General features: G+C 35.4%; 1 protein-coding gene across 1 annotated transcript in view; it reads left to right on the forward strand.

Moving 5' to 3' along the window:
- LOC150108715 (formin-binding protein 1-like) overlaps nt 1-21192 on the forward strand; it is a 455638-nt gene that overhangs the window by 337622 nt on the left and 96824 nt on the right. The window lies entirely within an intron of this gene.

The raw sequence follows: 21192 nt of genomic DNA on the forward strand, positions 1-21192 counted from the left end.
TTTTCCAGATTGACAAAACTTAAGTATAAATCTTTGTTATATTTCCATGATATCTCAACTATTTGTCATAAAGTGAAGATCTGATCCTTACAGCCTCTATTTGGCCTGAACCAAGCTTTTCTTCTGCAATTCTTCTCAACCGTTTCTCAAGTATACTTGCATAGATCTTGCCAGGAACACTCAGTAGGGAAATACCTCTGTAATTCTCACATTCAGTTTTATTTCTCTTTTTATATATGGATACTATTAGAGCTCTACTCCAATTTTAAGCAAGTTTAAGCCAATAAGAATACAATTTGGTCGGCTAAATCCCTAATATATGCAATTTGTGTTGCGCTGTTATGATTAACCGTTTCTTCAGTGAAAGCATAACACTATTGGTAATTTAACATCACACAGCTTGTTCTATTTCGAATAAATCAACTGTTTTAATTTTACCTTGTAAAAACTGTTTTAATGTCACTGACGATAGTCTGTTAATTTCAGACTGAAATATTTGGCAATATATTTAATAAATAATACTTTTGCCTTGTGTTTTCATGTATATATTGAATAGAACTATGGCACAAGTTTCTACTAAAACTAGAATTAAATTCTGTATATGCATGCAGTTTATAAACAAATTGTCACATTTGTTCCAGCCACTCATATTTAAATGAATTTGCCATTCTTTTCCACTTTTTGACATTTTGATTGGGGTTTAATGCACTAATGTAATATTTCTCATATGCATGTTGCCCCTTTTTTCATCTAGCTATACATATAAAATTCCAAGCACTAAAGTAATTTGCTTAAATCTGCATAGTTACAAAAATTTGTCAGTTTTTGGGTGAGTTCAAGTGATAATACTGTCTATCTAGATAGACACTAAAACAAACATGCCTCTACAATGTGCTGATGTCAGCATCTTTTAGTTCAAATGGTGCAGGCTAAAAGTAACTAATTAAAGTGTATTAAATGAAATGAGTTAGAATAATATTGGTGTCGAGACATTGGATAAAGTACTAAATAAAATAAGTGACAAGTATGATATATCAGAGAATTCATTTTTATAGTATATCAAAAACTGTAAATTAGAAGTACTGAAAGCAAAAATTTTGTGCACATAGTTACTAGGCTTGTGTGCTCCCTTTTTGACCACTGTTTATGCAGATGTGTGCACATACCACTTAAAGGAAACTTTGCTTTGAAGGACTTTAAATGAAAGACAAGTGCAGTAACAGAAAAGTAAAAAAAATATTTAAGAGGACTGCAATTAGGTGTACATATCAATACATCAGGTAGAAAAACCCACAAGACACTTAATTTAGAAAGCAGCTGGAGTTCATGATATTCAGCCCAAAATTTTCAAATGTAGAGATATAATTTAGAAAGTCAAATTCCAGATTATTGTGGGTGAGCTCGCATAGTACCTATCTACAAAAAAGAATGTGAGAATTACAGAGGAATTTTCTACTGAGTGCTCTATGAAGAGGCTAAGAAAAATTGTGGAAGACAAACAAGATAGGCAAAAGAAAACTGTTCAGAACCCTACAGTTATATGATGTAAAAGGAACATCATACAAAACATTAGAGCTCTACGCTTAAGTTGTAAATCAGCTGTTAGAATTTGAAGGACATACTGGACGAATGGTTTAATGTCAAGTCAGGTGTAAAATCATGTCAAAAGTAGTTTGCTTTTGTTGCTATTAACATATGAATTCCAAAATGTAGTTAAGCAACTATGGTAAGGTTTTCCTCTACTGAATTAAAAAGTACATTATACTTGATAAGTTATTATAATAATACAGGCACCTCAGTGGAGTCTGAAGACTCATCATGGGTAAGATTCTTCCTCTCCAATTTATCCATACAATCTATCATACCCCTCCTTGAACCTGTTAACAGACCAAGCACTCACGATTGACTCTGGCAAACCATTCCACTCATTCATGACTCTCCAAGCAAAACATCTAGTCCTCACATCCCTACTAACCACACCTTTATTCAACTTCCAGGGATGACCCCTTGTTCTGGTCCCTCTAGCCAAATGCTTAAACATTTCCCCTGCATCTATCCTATAAAATTCTTTAAGCAACTTAAATGTTTCTATCATATCCCCTCTTTTTTTTTCCTATTAACCAACTTCTGCAATCCACATACCTTCAAATCTGTCCTCATAGGGAACATTCCACAGGCCATTCACCATCTTGGTCACTTACCCCTGAATCCTCTCCTCCACTTCCTCATCCCCAAGAAACACAGGGGGACAGACTTCAGCACTGTAATCCAGATGTGGGCTATTTCCTATATTATTTATGTACTAATTAAATAGCAGTGGTCCCAGCACTAAATCTTGTGGCACACCATTAGTCACCTGTTTTTGCCTAGATTCTTCCTCTCTCTATACCATTTTTTGATATTTGTCCAGCAGCTACCCTGTTATCCACTTAAACAGTGTCATATCCATTACCATTTGTTCTTATTTGCTTTACAGAGTTCCATGTGAAATTCTATGAAATGCCTTTGCAAAATCATCTTGTAGCCATTTAATTTATCCATCTCAGCTGCTATTCTATTATAAAAAGTTCATAAATTACTAAGGCATGACCGACCCTTCACAAAGTCATGTTGACCCTCATACAGTATCATATTTTTATATACCCATTCTTGAATTCTCTTTTTTACCAACTTTTCTAGTACTTTTACCACCATGCCTGAGATACTGATTGGATTATAATTTGTTTCTTCAGTCTTAGATCATCCCTTATGCAAAAGAATTATTTTGCCATTGTTCCACTCCCTTGGAACAATACCAGATCTGATACTTAAAGAGCCTAGTCAAAGGTGATGCCATTTCCCCTGCACATTCTCACAAAACCCTAGCTAATATCTCATCTAATCCCATAGTTATATTTACATCGAGATTCTGAAATATCCTAAGAACCTCTAATTCATCCACCTATGTTCCCACATTAATGTCTGCCACATAGGTTAAAGCAGTAACCTCAATAGGATGATATAACCTTGCAAAGTAGTCACTCAGCTGTTTTATCTGCTTTTGTCTCCTCATGACCATCATCATCACTCATTAAGATTGATCTTCCATCGATCTTCCTCTTACATGCCACATAACGAAATAACTTTTTGCAATTTCCTTTTGCCCTTCTCAGCTATATCTTCTCATAATCTGATTTTGCCTTCCTTGCCATGCTGGTCATCTTTCTCTTTATATACTCTCCACAGCATTTTCTTCTTTTGCAGCTTGCTTCTAATGATATTACTCATCCATCTAACTCTTACTTGATTAACCCTCCTTACCTTAGTTATACAATTTGATACTGCTTCCTCTAGATGACCCTTAACGCTGCAGAGGTCATGGCTAATCTGACAGATACAAACAAATTGTTTAATATAAATATTCTTACACATAGTCAGTGTATAGCTTGGAGGTCATGACTATCTGTGCATGCATATTATGAGTGATATTCCACACTGTTTATGCATGTTTGGTTTAACACGTGTTGTGTAAAGGTTTGTGATATTTGATAGTAAATTGTATCTGAGTGATACCGTGAACTCCGATGTCAGTATAGTATTGGTTTGGTTGTTGTTTTTTTATTTACTGTTGAAAATGACTGGGAAAATATATTGATTGGATAATCCATCAGATGTTGAAGAGATTCAGCGACTCAAGTCCGATGATGAGAATGATAGAATCGTATGTGAAACTGATATTTGATAATAAATTGTATCTGAGAGATACCACGAACTCTGATGTCAGTATAATATTGGTGTGTATCTCTCAGATACACATGACCTATGCTGTAATTTTTTTGATCACGACCTTCGCAGGGTTAACCATCTCCCATACACTACTAACATCCTTACTTTGCAGTGTTTTATGCCATGACAGATTTAAGCTTTTTCTTAAACATGTCATAATCACTTGCCTTGTAGTTCCACAAATACCCCTTTTTTGATAGAATATTCTTCACGTTTTAGTTTTACAATCTCCTAAGTCAAGACTGCACTTTTACCAAATGGAGGCAGTGTTATCACCTTGGTTATGGATAGCTCTTCTGATCCTATGACCAGGTCCAATACACTTCCACCCTTAGTCCCCCTTCATCACATGCTGCCTTAAGTAATTATCTCTTAGCAGTGATATTTCTTCCTTCCAGTCTATATCTCCATAGTTGAAGCCCCCCCCCCCTTCCAATAATCACTCTACCTGTACTCATTGTACTAATGTATATTTTGTCTTACTGGCCTTAATCTCACACCAGATTGCTTCAAATGAACAGCCACCCTCCCACACGTTTCCTGTTCTTTTTGGCTGCAATTAATCAGCAGTGCTCTCCCCCCTCCTCCATCCTGTCTTCTCTATCTTACCTGAAAATACTAAACCCTTTACATTCAGTTCTTGTAACTACATCATCTACTGTTAGCCAAGTCTCACTAATGCCTATATCTTTTGGCAAGGTGACACTAACAATGCGAAAAACTCCCTCTTGTTCCTGATACTTCTGGCATTAGTATATAGAAACTGCAGCATCTCTTTAGGCCACCACCCACCTTTATCTCCTGAATTGACTACCCTATTCAATATTTTTGCTTGAGAGACTAGATTCTGCACATGGTCTTTCTCATACTCACTTGCCTCATTGGTGCCTTCACACAATGTGAATTTGCACTTCAGATGTTTGATGAACAAAGTTCTCTCTAGACACCTAACATCAATACAGTTTAGATGCAGTCCATCAGCATTGTACAAATCCTTCTTTCCATCAAATGAGACCAGAGATTCACAAATTCTACATCATTCCTATTGTACAATCTGTGTATAGACTCATTGGCTATTAATGCCCTCCTCAGTTTGCCTCTATCATAGCATGGTAGGAAACTTACAATCTTCACCTTCTGGTCTTCAGATTTGCATCTTCTAACAACTCTTTTACATCCTCCCTCATAGAATATTTCTTGCCTCTCGAGTCATTTATACCAACCAAAACAATCATTTCCTTTGACTTACTTTTTTGCATCCAGATGGCATGGCTAATATCATGAATGTTTGCATCTGGGAAACATTTTGTCACACTTCCATTAAGTACTTCCCTGATCATCGAATTCTTCATACATAATTTTCTACTTAATTTTTTTTGTTGTTGTTGTTTATTCAGTTTTTTTTTTATTATTCATTTGGATCACTTGCTTCTTTCTTTTTTTTCAGCTCTGCTTAACTCTTGCTGCTTCTTCAATTTTTCAATTTTGTGCTTTATCCTCTGAAGCATAACTTTTAAGCACGCTATTTCTTTAATATCCATTTTGTTCTCCTTTATTTCCACAGCTGCACATTCGACAATAATATCATAATTTTCCATCCTACTGTCAGTATTTGTTGCATTCTTGTCACCTAACAGATACTGACTTTTGAAGCACAATATATACTCTCTCTCTTTCTCTCTCCATTTTCAGTTTCCTCCCACATATTCTTTAATTTTCTCTATGAATACATTTCACACACACACACTACACTGAATACACTCCTACAAATTCATTGGCAAACAATGTGGTCTTTGCATGTCAACAATATCACAATAAAAATGTTATAAAGATATTAAATACTCTAAAATCACAAAAATGTACACTAATGCACCAATTTTCCATGGAAAAAATGCAACAAAACAGATAAAAAATCACTAATTTTACACGAGTGCTAAATTACACGACCACTCACAAGATAACCTTGAACCAATCAACCTCCTCACAATATAACCTCGAATAAATTTACTTGTTTACATCCATACTTTACACTGAATTGTAAGCAAAGTTAATGTTTGAATCTTTACTACTTGGTACTTGGCTACTAAGTTGCCTTACTAGTATCTTCATTACTTAGTTGCCCCTTGTATTATCCTATAATTCTCTGCACACTCCATTCAAGGGGCATGTATAGTACCATTACTTTATTGGGAGGAGTGATCTTATCAAACCTTTACTCGCACATTATTGTTGCATTTTTACTACACTGTGAATATGACAGTTGTAGCAATTTTTTTTCATTGGGGGGGGGGACCTAAACTAATGGCAACTAAGCAAAACTTATAGATGGCAATGTGGCCTTTGTTAGCATTGGTTCTGACTTTGATGCTTTTTAATTTTTGCTCATGTTATCCAATTATTTTTCTTTCATGATTTTGCTCAACTCTGAATGCAGCAGATGTCATATAACTCATTGTAGATTGTTTCTTCTTTCTATAACGGTTTTTTGTAAGGTATTTCAGAAGTTTCACCAGAACTATAATAAATAATACCTTTTATAAAGAATTACAGAATATCATAGATAAAACACATACAACAGACTATTTACTATTAGCAGGAGGTTTAAATGCTATGATAGGAAACAAACAAGAAACAAAAAAAAAAAAGCATAGAGAGATTTTGTGAAGAGATCTGTAATCATATCAGATGCAAACTGTATGATTTTATCATTTATAATAATATGAGAATAATGAACTCGGTATTTGAACATAAAGAAATACATACATATAGATGGTCAGCCAGAGGATATAAATCAGTTATTTATTACTCCAAATTTTAAGTAAGATGAATTAATCCTAGATATAAGAGCATATTGCGGTTTTCAATTACTGATTGTTATACAGTAACTTCAAAACTCTGATTTTAAACTCAAATAGCCAAAAACCAGTACTAAAATATGAGCAAGAAATAAAAGAAAAGGTTAAAACACAAAAAATAGGCTTAGAAACATGGTTAACCTATTTTCAAAATCTCCAGACTGATGATAATAAAACAAAGAATGACCTACGAGAAATATTAGAATATCAGAACTAACAAGTACAATAAATAAAATGAAAAATAGGAAAAAACACTGGGAAAGAACTACATAAATATGAAACTGTACAAAAATGCAGGTGAAAAATTTATTAGGAGATTCGTGAAAATCTTTTATAAGGGTTTGGATTTTTAGAAAAAAGAACTGGTTATTCCAATTTATTAAAAAAAAAAAAAAAAGGTGGGGGGGGGTAATAAAAATTATTGTAATAATGTAGGTGAATTTGTTTACTATATTCAGGAATATTAAAAGAGAAGTGAACTATTGTATAAGATGAACCAAATGTATTCCAAAAAAAAGCTGAATCTTACACTAAATTTTTTACTCTAAAATTAATAGTTAGTCCCCAACTTACAACCACTGATACTTATAATGGCCATCCTTAACGTATTTATTGAATATCACCTCAATCCTGCAACCCATGGAATAAGAAATTCTTTTGCTCACGTTATTGCTTGTTACTGAGGATGTGAGAAACCCTCAAACTTTTGGATGAAAATCTTGCATTGTACAAAGAATGCAGATTCAGCATAGAGCAAGGAAATGGCAGAGTGTGTGAACATTGTTTGGAAGAAGTTGCTGAAATATGTTCATACATTCTGGGATTTGATAAAGACAAAGCCTTATAAGAGATTGGTGACACAATAAGGCTGAATCTGCTAGTTAAAGCTGGAATTGGAGGTGGACAATGAAGGTGCAGATCATTTGGCAGAAGCCATAGAACACGCACCAGCTATCGTACTTAATCTTGAATTCATTCACACTGCTTGCGCACACAACATCCAATGGCAATCCATTCCAATCATGCACCACCCTATGGGAGAAAAATCTAGCCCTCGTCCCCTTCTTAGCAGCATTCATTCTCAGCTTCCAAAGTTGCCCTCTTGTCCTTTTCCCACCCCATATAATGAAAAATTCCATCAACTGAAATCCCGTCTGATCCTTTCAGAAGTTTGTAAGTTTCGATCATATCACCTCTCTTTCTCCTGTTTGCTAGTGTTTGTGGTCTACAAATTCTCAATCTGTCTTCATAATCAATATTCCATCCTGATATCATTTTTAACACTCCCTCTGTACTCTCTCCACTATATTAGAATCACAATGAAAACCAGGAGACTTGACCTGTGCAAAAAATAGTCCAAGTGGGGTCTTAATAAGACCTTGTAAAGAGACAAAATGACATCCTTATCTTTACATGTGAACATTCATTTCAGCATTGTGATTATCTTTTGAGTTGTATTTGTAATCTTTGCTACATGGCTCCTGAACTTCAACTTGCTTATCTATTCCAAGATCCCTAGCCTGATCAATTTCTTCCAGCATAATCCCACCAATACAATACGACATGGGATATCTAATCATGCCGCCAAAGTGCATGACTTTGCATTTACTGACACTGAGTTGACATCCATTTTCCCATGCCCACAATTCCAGCCTATTCAAATCATTCTGCGAGTACTGAATATCAGCCGCATTCTTGACTACCCTACCTACCTTTGCATCATCAGTAAATAGCTGTATGTTGCTTAACAGATCCTTCCCAATGTCATTAATGTACAGATAACAGTGGACCAAGCACTGATCCTTGTGGCACACCACTTGTTACAAATCTTGCAGATTCACATCTCCCATATACTACTTTTTGATAGCTGTCAGTCAGCCATCCTCTTATCCACACTAATATTTTATAATCTAAGCCCATTTTCTCCAATTTATGCAAAAGTCTATCATGCTGTATTCTGTCAAAAGCCTTAGCAAAATCCAAAAATATCATAGTGTATCCATTCCCCTTGTCTAGTGCAATGGTAACATTGTTATAGAATGTGAGCAAGTTGCTAAAACATGATCTTCCCTTAGTAAACCCATGTTGTTCATTGCAAAGTAGAATTCACTGTCAACTCATTTCTGAATGCGAGCCCTAACCAATTTTTCCTAAATCCTCACCACCACTCCTGAGATACTTATTGGTATCTCAGGAGTGGTGGTGCAAAGACCAATGTATCAACATTGGTCTTTGCACCACCCATATACAATGGGATTCCCATACATTCTTTCCATCAGTCCTTATTATGTCCATAAAGTGCTAAAATCCAATCAGTCCCTATTGCTGAATTCTTATTCAGTTTGTGCAACAGCTCTAATACCTACTCATCATTTAGTGAAGAGGTATCAGAGAGCTTAATGTTGCATACACCAGGTTGATAGCATTTAACAAAATGTGCACTCATTAGCTGTACAACCTCTTCTGCATCCGTACTCCTCTCGCCATCTGGATTTAGAAGAGTTATTCTTTCATGTTCATTCTTTCTTTTACTTGCAATTTATCGATAGAATTCTTGTGAGTTGCCTTTAGCTTGCAGAGCCAGTTTCTTTTCATACTCAGACTTAGCTTTGCATACAACAGTTGTGGCTATTCTAGCCTGCTGCTTATAATTTTCATAATGGACATCATCCTTATGCAGATGGTATTCTTTGCATTTGCCTCCTAAACCTATTTATTCTTTGAACTCCTCTTATGATGCATTCTGATATTGCATCATTTAAGTATTTTTTTAAATACTTCCCATGCACTGTCAATATTCTCATCTAGCAACCAATACCATTCCACTGAATTTAGTATACTCCTCGGTTGGTCATAATTTCCTGCTTTGTGGTTCAGCATATAACCTTTTTTGAATGGAACATTCATAAACTTAGTCACTTCCGAAGTGACTAAGTTTATGAATTTATGAATGATCGCTGTCACAAATCGGAGACAGAATAGTTACATCTTTAACTGAAACATCCTCTGATGCTATAATCAAATCTAACACACTCTTAGACTTAGTTCCTTCTGTCACATGCTGCTTGAGGATGCTGTCTCACAACAGCTTAATAAATTCGGTTTCATTCTTCTCGTGAGATTTTACTGCTACCCAATCAATATTTGGATAATTAATGTCATACATTTATGACTACTCTTTTCACGCCCATCATTTCGCTTTGGTGATGCATTTCTTCATCACTAGCAATCGATCCACCAGATCTGTAACAATGCCCCACTATGTAATTCATCTTGTTAGATTCTACTTCAATGTTAAACCACATGGCTTCAAATTCACTGCCACATGAAATACTGTTACTAGTACTACAATCACAGGTCTCAGCACCGACCGGATTTAGTCATTCAATATCAAGCAGCATGCCCCCCCCCTCTCCTATCCTGTCTATCTTTCCTAAAAAAATACTGTACCCTTTACACTCAATACCAGTTAGTGTGTCTGATTTCTGATTTTAGGCAGGTCTTTCTAATGCCTACAATCTGAGGTCCCAACATATTGACCAAGGCAACAAACATTACCCTTTTGTTTCTGCTACTCCTAGCATTTGTGTATAGACATAATAATCTACCTGCATGTTCTTTTGTATATTCTTTCTGCAATCTGCATGACACAGTTGGACAACTTGCAGATCTCTATTCTTTTCTATTGCCTTATACATATAGACATTTTTGCACGCGTTTGATGGGTCTGAACTGGACAAACGCAAAGTCAAAAACGGTCACTCCTCATAATCATTTCCATGATAATGCCCATTATCATGGAAATAATAATAACAATGTTATATAACTGTTATTATCACAGTTATATAACATTGTTGTCTTATACTCATATTCTCACCATTCCTCTCATTATAATTTAGTTTCCCTTAGTTTTTCAAGACTCCTGATACCAAATACATTCAGGTGTAGCTGGCTCTCTTATACAAATCTAATCTTTCCTCACACTCACTCCACACATCCAAAAACTTGTATCCATTTCTTCTAGACAGCCTACACATCAGATTGTTTGCCATCATAGTCCTTTTTCTTAATTCATTTTTATCATATTGAAGTAACATAATTATTATTTTCAGTTTCTCACTCTTCACTCTTGCTTCTTCCAGCAACCCTTTCATGTCCTCTCTCATACTGAACTTATCACTAATTAAGTCATTAGTACCTACTACAATTACAATCTTGTTTACTCTTTTTTGTTTTTGAATTGCTTGCGTTATATTTTTAATTTTTGCTCCTGGAAAACTCAGAGTTATCACCCGTTCCTCAACAGCATACCAGATAACAACCTTTATCTGGTATGCTGATAAAGAGAAAATAATTATTCTTATTTTGCTGCTTAATTTTCTTTTCCTCTCCATGTTCATTCAAATACCTCTTGACTTTCTGTGTGTTAAGGCTTAAGTGCTGGGAGGATATCATGTTGGAGGTTTAATGGAGTATTGACAGCACCTGGAAAGGATTAAAAACTAATTTTAATGCTTCCAATATTTCATCCCATTCACTGAGATATCTTCAGGAAGTACAAGTAACACTTGTAACACACACACACACACACACACACACGAAGAAAACACAATACTAAATGAAACATGGGTAGTGCACCCTCTATTGGCATTTGTAGGAAGTCTAAGATGTAAACTGGGATCTCTTATAATTATTGTTCCCCAAATTTTGGGAAGTTTTATACATCCATGTTTGTTGAGATTGAGTCGATTTCTGAGTGTTGCTGCAAATTCCAAAAATAGTCTTTCCTTTTTTAAATTTACTGTGGCAGGTTTTCTTCCAGAAGATCCTGTGAGTTGTGTCCAATACATGGTCCTCAAGGCCAGATTAACCATAGTCGTGATTGCAGATGTAAGACTTGTGTTCATCTAAATGGCCAGTGGCTGATTTACTTGTCTGTCCAAAATAAGCCAATCTTTGGTAGAACAGATAAGGGTAGCAAGTTTCCAGTGGGGCTTCAAAGCTATGTATAGGTTGTACTTTGTAATGATCTGGCTATTTTTTCCCGATTTGCCATTTACATAGGGGTTGGTGATAGCATTTCTGAAAGCCTTATGAAGAGATGGCCAAAGAACAAGGGAGGAACTGATTATTTTTTTTAATTCTGTAATCACTGTAGCTATTAGATAGTGATTACAGATAGTAATTGAAGTTTAATTACAAATTATTGAAGTATAATAATACTTCAATAATACATCATCAATATATCTTAACCAAATAGCTAAGATATATTGATTGGCATAATTTTGCAGTAGTGCCTCTTCAAACTCCTATTTTGAAATCATGTGGCATATGAAGCATGGTGTCTGCAGCTTGCCTCCTAATATTGCCAACATCAGGCTTTCACAAGCATCGCTCCTTAAAGAAATTTTCCAAGTGTAAATGTGTAAATTCTGCAAAGACGACTACATAATGACTAAATAAACACACGTAAAACCACGGTGGTAGGTTTTTTTATGTGTAAATATTTCATCCTAAATGTCTTAGGACATCTTCAGTACAGTTGAGAACAATACTAGGAATAACATACAGGTTCTTCACCAATTACTTCCAGTTACTTAACTTGGAAAGAAAAAATCTACAAGAAGAGGAGGGAACCTGTTTATAGAAGATCTTGAGGAAAAAATTTTCGCGTTTCAACCCAAACCAAAAATCTGGCTACGTTATGTTGATGATGTATTTGCAGTCTCGGGTCATTCCAAACAAGAGCTACATCTGTTTCTAGATAAAATAAACTTTCTTCACCCCCAGATCAAATTTACGTTAAAAAAAGATCTCCATGGGATATCTCTTTCCTGGATTTACACATCCAAAGAAAAGAAGACTGTTCCATCTCCACTTCTGTCTATCGAAAGCCGACCTTTTCGGGTCACTACATCCACAACTCTTTTGCTCATCATCCTTCTCAAAAATTTGGCGGCATCAAATCACTGGTAACCAGAGCACACGGATTTTGCTCCTCTGAGGAATCTCTAAAACAAGAATTGGAAATAATCAAAAACACAGCCATTCTAAATGGATGTAATCCTAAAAACTACTCAAAAAATCATCAACCACTTCTCCACACATCAACCCAGACAAGAACAAGCCCATAGGATTCCCATACCTTATGTCAAAGGCATTTTAGAGTGACTTTCAAAAATTATGAAAAAATACAATCTTGCTCTGACCTACAAACCCATCAGCCAGATCTACAACTTGTTACCTTCGCCTAAAGACAAACTCCCACCTCTGTTACTGCCTAGCGTGTACGAGGTACCATGCTCCTGTAAACTGTCGTACTTTGGGCAGACGGGCAGATCTGTTCTTAAACACATCTCTGAACATCAAGATCACATCCATCTCATCAAGCTGCAGAAATCTGACCTCTCCCAACACAGAGTTGAAAACCCAAACCATAGGATCCACTGGGAAAAGACCAAACTTCTACACAGATCTTCATACAAACATGAACATTTATATAAAGAAAGTGCTGAAGCCCTACTTCACAGACCCAATCTAAACAGCAATGATGTTCTTGACATTCCTATAGTATGGGAAATTGTCATACAAAATTGTGTAAAATAATTCAATTTTAATTAATCTAAATAATCTGTTTGTTTTTTTTTGTTGTTGTTGTTTGTTTTGTTTTTTTTAATGCTAGGAAGCCCTGCTGCATGCATTTGGATTCCATTGTATTCATGTGTCCTATCTGTATGTTATTCCTAGTATTGTTCTCAACTGTACTGACAATGTCCTAAGACACTTAGAACGAAATATTTAAGTATTAAAAAAAAAAAAAAAAAACCTATTACTGTGGTTTTACGTGTGTTTATTTTGTCATGAATTCTCCACAAGTTTCTTTATATAATCAAGACAACATAATGATAGTCTACCACCAATAGTAGACTGATGAGTTGGTAGTTTGTCAAGTCTTTTACTTCACCTTTTTAATCTATCAGAATTAGGGTGGCCTTCTTCCATGTTCTTGGTACATCATTTTTCTTCATACATAAGGTAAATAGTTTTGCTAAGATTTATAGATCATTTCTTCACCTGCTTTTAGAAGTTCAGCTATAACTCCATCCTCACCTGCAGCTTTTCCATTTTTCAAGCTTTGGATGCTCCACATAACTTCTTCTGGTAGAATCCATGATACTTCAGCTATTTCGTAGTTGTCTTCTTCTTCATTTAATTCATCATCCTGCTATAATACTGAGTAAAATTCCTCATTTCTTTTTGCTATAGCATATCTAACCCTGGTTATCTTGTAGTTTGACTGCAACCATCTGTTTATCGCTGTTTGGCTTTTTTGAGACTATGGTTGTTTTCAATTGTTTGTTGTATGAATTTAATTGAATTTTCTTATTTCTTCCATCATACGTTTTCTGATTGTTTTGCACAAATCAGTGTATTCGATTTTATTCTGTAGGTTATTTGATTGTTTCATTTCTTCATATGCTATTTTGTTTTCTTTAGAAATTTTGTATTGTTTCTGTTCTGTGGTACCAGCTATTTCAAGTGAGCATTGTATGTTGAATTTGTGTAGTTCTCTGTTTTGCTTTTTGATCTTTGAAACATTTTTTCTTTCTTTTTTGGCAGTTTATTTTAATCTTACTGTATGCTATATGATGGTCACCTCCAATGTTTAAGGCATTTATAACAGAACAGTCTTGAAAGATGTTTTTTTTTTATTGCTGAGGACAGTCAATTTCACTAATTTTTCCATTTGGACTTGTCCATGTCGATTTCCTATGACTTTATTTCTTGAAAAAGGAATTCATGATGTACAGGTTTTCTTTTTCTGCAAATCCTATTAACCTTGCTCCTCTATCATCTCTAATGCCATATTCAATATTTCCCATTGAGCTTTCATCTGATTGTTGTATACCAATTCTAGAATTAAAGTCTTCCATTACAATTCAGAAATGATATTTTCCTTTATTGTAAAGTTGAGATACATCATCATAGAAGTCTTCAATTTCTTCGTCAGTATGACTTATTGTTGGTGCATAGACAGATGATCTTTGAGATTTGAACAACTTGCTGTTCAATCAGATATGATGTCAAATTCTATTATGTTTTTTTTTTTTTTTTTTTTTTTATTAATCATGAATCCAACTCCTGATTCTTTTCTTATCTTGGCCTCTATAATACAGTATGTCTGTTTTTTAATTGAAGAATTTCTTCACCATAACGCCTAACTTCACACAGTCCAAGAATGCTCCATTTTAGTTGCTTTAGCTCTTCAGTTAGCATTTAGCCATGTTTCACTGCCCAGAGTTCTACAGTTTAAAAGTCTGTGGTCTAGTTTCCAATGACAGCATTACCCAGGGATTCTTAGCATCCTCTGCCTTCATGTTTAACTGCCTGCTGCCATAGGAAGCAACAATCTTGCATCTCTCTCTCTCTCTCTCTCTCTATATATATATATATATATATATATTATTGGAGATATATATCTCCCATAATAGATGCTACTGATTCCTCCCTCCTTTAAAGTAGCCAATCAGTTAGCTAAATCTTTAATTCCATGTACTGGCCACACTTGGGGTGGTGCACCTAAAACTTCCTTTAAGGTCCCCAATGCTATCCAGGGTCAAGCAATCAGGCTCATAAATGATCCCTTGCTTACATATTCATTTCAACCTCTACCTCACAGGCACACTGTTTCAGCATTGTGTCTGTTCTTATAGGTACTTCCATAGTCATTGCTCCAGCGAATTGACAGCAATCATCCCTCCACTTTCTGTTGCACCTGTTAATATATGAGCAGCTGCTGCTCAGCATCCCTTTACTGTGCAATGCAAATACACCGAACCTACTTCTTCTCTTCCTCTTTTATTCCCTCTGTCCTCTGGAACAGCCATCCTGATGAAGTATTTTGAAACAACTACAACCTGCAGCTTGTCAAAAAAACAAACATTAGTAAACTTCTATCTCATTCCTCATCTGCACACCACACATTGGCTTGATGTGATTATTATAGGTCCCATAACCTCTTGTGTATGGGATCACTATAAAAAAAAATAAATAAATAAAAATTCCACTCATTTCAAATCTTTAATCCAAAATATAGTTTTAAACAATAACGGTATCATGGTGAGCTTTGATTTCACATCCTTACTTACAAATATCTTCCTTTCTAACAGTTTAAATTTACTGAAAAATGTCCCTCCTCTCCATCATTTTTGATCACTAATTTTTCTATCCATACTGGTTACTTCACTTGACAGGACACCTTATATAAACAGAAAGTGTTTCCATTGGTGCTCTCTTCCTTTGGCCAACTTCTGTGAATCATTTTGAAAAATGCTGTTATATTGCCATTCTCAAACCTTCTCTTTGATATGTTGATGTGTTCCCTATTTGGCCACATGGTGCAAACAGATTAAACTCTTACCACCTCCACCTCAATAGCTATCACCCCAGAATTCAGTTCACTATAGAAAAAAAAATAACAGCAACAATAGCGTTCCTTTTTTCGATACTCTAATCACATCTGCCCAATGCCACTCTTTCTCTCTCACTTTACAGAAAACCTACCCATAGGTAGATACATAAACTTTCCCATCATCCTCGTGTTATTTTTAACACACACACACATATAAAGGCAACACAAAATGTGAGAAAAAGTCCTAACTAGGTGGGGTGCCTTCTATGGACACCTGTCAATGGAGTAGAATGTAAACTGGGTTCTCGAAGTATTAGCGTTCCCCATATTTTGGGAAGTTTTATGCAACCATATTTATTCAAATTAGGATGATTTTTAAGAGCAGCAACAGCAGATTCTAAAAACAGTCTTTCTCTTCTAAATGTACTGTGATGGAGCTTGGTGGTCTTTTTCCAGTTGATTCTGTGAGCTGTATCCAAAGCATGATCTGCAAAGCCGATTGACCACAGTCATGACTACAGATGTATTTTTTGTTCTTCTATTCGGATGGTAGCTGAACTTCTCCTTTTATACTCGCTGATGATGTCTCTGTAACTGAGATGAAATATTGGAAGCATTAAATACTATTTTAGATCATTTCCTAGTGCTGTTTCACTCCATTAAACTTTTATCGTGAGCCCCATCATTCTTCCCTCTCAGCATTATGGTTTCATCAAAACCCTTGTCAACAGAGCTTCCAACCAAATACAGTATGGAGACAATTAGTCTATATACTAAATACAACAATAATTAGTATAAATTAAAGACAACTGGAATGAAAACTAACCTGTGCTAAAGAAAAACAACTTCCCTTCCTTCCCACAAATACTATATTGCATATGGGCAAGCAAAACAAAGTTTTATTGTGGTGCCAAACACAGTATCAAATACATTGTCTTAACAAGCTATTTCAAAATTTCATTTGCACACATCTGTTCAGCTGAACTATGCTTCTTTTTTTTTTTTTTTTTTTTCACCAGAATTTTCTGTCCAAATGCCCCTCCCCCCCCCCAAAAAAAAAAATCAACAAATTAGCCATTCCTTTTCTCTTTTTGTAATGCAATTAATAGCATTATTACAATAATGCTATTAATTGCACTCCAAAAAAATAGCTAGGACTTTAAGGAAATATAATCTCCAAACTACTTTCTAACCTCATTTCAAGCTGATGTCCTTTCTTCCATCTCTTCTAAGGATCCACTTCATCCCTTTTCTGTACTAGGTGTTTATAATGTTCCTTATTCTTGCATCTTATTTTATTTTGGTCAGACTGGGAGATTTGCCAACATCAGCCTTGATGAACACAAGAAATACATCTACAGTCACAACTACAGCCAGTTGGATATAGCTGACCATGCCTTGGATAACTTTCACAGGATCATATGGGAAAAAAAAAAAAAAATACTATACTCCATCACAGCAAATACAAACATGAAAGACTCCTTTTAGATTCAGTAGCAGATTTAAAGAAACAGCTTAATCTAAATAAATATGGTTCTGTTAAACATCCCAAGATTTCATCATCATCATCATAAACCATGGGCTCACTGCTCATTGGTGTCTGATGCCTCCTTCACTGTCTACTTCCACCTTTCTTTCTTTCTCCTGTGCACATTGTCGCAGTTTCTGTAAACCCATTCCACACCAGTCCTTTATGTTATCTATCCATTCTCTGGATGGTTTACCTCTTCTGTTTACACCATCCATAATACAAACATGAATGTCTATCTTCCATTCCTCACTCATTCTGCAGATGTGTCCAAATAATTGCAGCTTCTGTTGTATAATCTTCTGCATTAGATTCTCCTTTGGTTGTATCTTCTGATAGCGCTCTTCATTAGTGATTTCCTGTACCCATCCTATTCTTAGAATCTTCCTGTAACAAGTTCTTTCAAATGCCAAAATTCTTTTTTTGATTCCTTATTTATTACCCACATTTCAAATCCATACAGTACACTGCTGAAGATGCATATTTCCAGTACTTGTCGTTTTGTTTGCAGGCTGATCACTTTACTTTTCCAGATGTTATCCATGGCCTTCAGATTTGTTTCTTCCCAAGATTTAGGAAACTTTAATTCTTAGGCCTCACTCCCAGCAGCCTAAGACTAGCCAACAGCACCCAGATCACTCCTTAGAGGATTTTAGGCTTAAAATCCTATAACCAGGCCATGGGTTTGTCCTGATGTGGATGTTTGTGATTGTGTTTAGGTGGGAGATGGATTTGATTAGCCATTGTGAGATCACCACCCTGCGTATTGAGGCCTGAAGTGGCTTGAAAAGTTCCATGTTTGGTCTTTATAGTAGGATTTCCAGACTCTGTAAAAAAATAAATTCAGAAATACAGAAAAAAATAAAAATGATTTTAATAATATCCATAGCCCACCTATGGTACAAAATGTACTATACGTTTGCAAACAACCTTTCATGGTTGGGACATAAAAAAAAAAAGTCTAATTTCTTCCACTATTATTGTGTGTTATTATAGGTTTAACATTGTATTCTTGAAGATGCCTTTGTTTATATAAAATTAACAGACAAAAATTATTTAAAATATTAGTCAATTTAAATATACCAAACCAGCTCATACAGTCTATTTCAAGAAATATATACAGGAATTAGCAGTGAAATTAGAACAAAATAGAATGGGAAGACATATCAAGAGGAGTATGGCAGGGGTGTTCCTTGTCACCTCTCCTTCACTTGCATTGTTTGCTTACACTTAGATAAAGAATTAAATAAGAATATAATTCTTGGCAAGTTTAGTGTGTATCAGTGGCGAATATTCCAGGTGTGCGGTGCTCATCCACTGAATAGCAATATCAACAATATTATATTTTTGCATTTATTCCCATTAAAAACTCTCCTGATTGTTTCCAGACTTCACGTGATTCCTAAAAGCAGGGCCGGTTTTATCATTAGGCGAACCTAGGCAATCGCCTGGGGGGTGCTAAGACTTGTGTGCATGTGCTTGTGTAAGTATGACAAAATATATATATAGAGAGAGAGAGAGAGAATGTATAATGGCACCTAAATTTTCTTTGCCTAGGGGCATCAGATACTCTCAGACCAGCCCTGCCTAAAAGTAAACACATTATTACACTAATGCCTCACAAGGAGGTCGCTTTCGACGCTTGAACATTGCATCACATTCAGGTTAATAGCTTGGGTTCAAAATACACACGCCTTCGATCCCTTTGAAAGGCTGTACATATGGTGCAGCAGGTCAAATTCTTAATGTTCTAGTAGTTTGACACTGCTCAGAAAGCAAGGCAGTGTGAATTCTGAGACAATAGCACCTAGAAGCTGTGATTGGTTATTGTGTCAACCAATCCAATTGAACGTTGTCATTTGCCATGAGTTGCTGTTTTTGTTTTCTGAGTTTCATCTCTTTTCTGTGCATGAAGTGTGAACTGACATGGTAGGCAAGTTTTTATATATAATATAGACAAATTTTTAATATATAATTTTAAATGGGAAACAGTATTGTAGTTGAAGAAGGTAAGCCTTGTCCTCCTCTTCCAAATTTTACACTTTTGAGTAATTCAAATATACCAACCAACAAAATATAGCATTCTCCTTCATTATTCTTTTTTAATATATCTTAAAACGAACATCCCCCTCACCCGCACTCTGTGCAGATTTGGTTACAATTAATTGATAAATTAAAGTATTCAAAGTTATCCTACAATTAATTGCATTGGACCAATTAAGATGAGTACTGATGTGCTATACACTGTTAAAACTTCATACATTGATGAAAATGCAATCATACAGTCAAACTGATGTGAATTTTGTAACGCAGGTTGCATAAGCCATGACAGCATGCCCACTGAAATGGGCACGCAACGCCACTGATATATATGTAAGTATGTACACTTTTGCTAGTTCATGGTGACTAAGAGTTTATTAGACAGAACACTAGAATAAGATAACATTTATTTTAATTGACAACACAATGTTTCATCCTAATTGTACAGGATTTCTTCAGGTGTAAACATACAAACTAGTAGACAAAACAGAAAGGACTAACAAAGGTGACACTTGTCACCTTTGTTAGTCCTTGCAGCTCTTATCTTATGTTTATAGCTTATATATATTATAGCTCATATATCTTGTATATTATAGCTCATATACAAGGGTGATCTGAAAAGTTCTCAAAATAACAACGAATTTATAATTTCAAAATTATTCTTATTTTTCAACATTATCTCCCTTAAGACCAATACATTTATTCCAGTGATGCTCCAGTGCCATTATCCCACCCCTGTAGTGGTTCTCAGTAAGATCTGCAAAATGCCCCTCTACAGCTGCAATCACCTCTTGATTCGAAGAAAAATGCTGATTAGCCAGGAAGAGTTTTAGTTTTGGGAAGAGATAGAAGTCAGCAGGAGCCAAATCTGGGGAATAGGGTGGATGTTCTAAAAATTCATAGTGCAGATCCCTTAATTTTCTCATTACAACAACACCTTTGTGGACAGGTTCATTGTGCTCATGAAAGATGATTTTTTTCTTCTGCAAACCGGGTCTTTTCTAAGGACTTTTTTCGTCTAGTCTTTTTAAAAGATCAGAATAATATTCCCCAGTTATTGTTTTACCCTTTTCAAGATAATTAATAAACAAAATGCCTTTAGCATCCCAAAACGCCGATGCCATAACATTTCCTGCTGATGGAATCGACTTTGTCTTCTTTGGCACTGAACAACTGGCTTCTGTCCACTGTTTTGACTGCTGTTTGGATTCTGGTGGATAATGGTGAATCCAAGTCTCATCCATAGTAATAAATTGATGCACAAAATCAGTTTTATTCTTGTTAAAAGCACTGTTCAGAGATTTTCATACGAGTGTGTTTTTTGATCTGCTGTGAGCAAGCACGGCACCCATCTTGTGCAAAGCTTTTTCATATGCAATTCTTCATGCAAAATATATTCTACACATTCTTTTGAAATGCCTATAGTCTCAGCAATTTCATGCACTTTGACTCGCTGGTCATCCAATACCATATCGTGTACTTAATCAATGATTTCTGGTGGTGTTACACTTTTTGGATGTCCTTCAGATGGATCATCTTCAAGGCTGGTATGGCCATGTTTAAACCCAATAGTCCATTTCTGAATTTTGGAA

Source organism: Typopeltis vanoorti, chromosome 3, assembly GCF_054136105.1.
Source record: "Typopeltis vanoorti isolate ZY-2024b chromosome 3, IOZ_Tvanoo_1.0, whole genome shotgun sequence".
NCBI lineage: Eukaryota > Metazoa > Arthropoda > Arachnida > Uropygi > Thelyphonidae > Typopeltis > Typopeltis vanoorti.